Below are 695 nucleotides of genomic sequence, written 5' to 3'. Positions count from 1 at the left end.
AAATATTTTAACAATACATTTTACTTAAACCAGTATATCCAAAATATGATTATTTTAACATATAACAATATAAAAATTGATTTTTTTTTTTTAAATTTGGCGGAGTTTCGCCCTTGTTACCGAGGCTGGAGTGCAATGGCACGATCTCGGCTCACTGCAACCTCCGCCTCCTGGGTTCAAGCAATTCTCCTGCCTCAGCCTCCCAAGTAGCTGGGACTACAGGCATGCACCGCCATGCCCAGCTAATTTTTTGTATTTTTAGTAGAGACGGGGTTTCACCATGTTGACCAGAATGGTCTCGATCTCTTGACCTAGTGATCTATCCGCCTCGGCCTCCCATAGTGGTGGGATTATAGGCATGAGCCACCGCCGTGCCTGGCCAAAAATTGGTGGTTTTTATACTAAATATTTAGAAGTACATATTGTATACCTAGCGAACATCTCAAAGATGCTAAATTTTCCATGGCTAAAGTGCAGTGTAGCACTACCAAAACAATAATGTTGTGTTTAGCAGAAAAATATTTTATTCTGCTTTAGTTTCTAAATTAATTAAAATTTAACAGATTTAAAAATTCAGTTCCTCAGTCTCAGTAGCCTCGTGGCAATGGCTGCTGAACTGGCAGTGCAGCCATAAACACCCACTTCTAAAACAGGGGATGTGTGAGGTAAGGTTTAATTTTTTTTTTTTTTTTTTT

The sequence above is a fragment of the Cebus imitator genome, unplaced genomic scaffold, assembly GCF_001604975.1.
Source record: "Cebus imitator isolate Cc_AM_T3 unplaced genomic scaffold, Cebus_imitator-1.0 Scaffold95, whole genome shotgun sequence".
Classification (NCBI taxonomy): Eukaryota; Metazoa; Chordata; class Mammalia; order Primates; family Cebidae; genus Cebus; species Cebus imitator.
The sequence above is the reverse complement of the archived record's forward strand: the minus strand, read 5'-3'. Positions refer to the sequence as shown.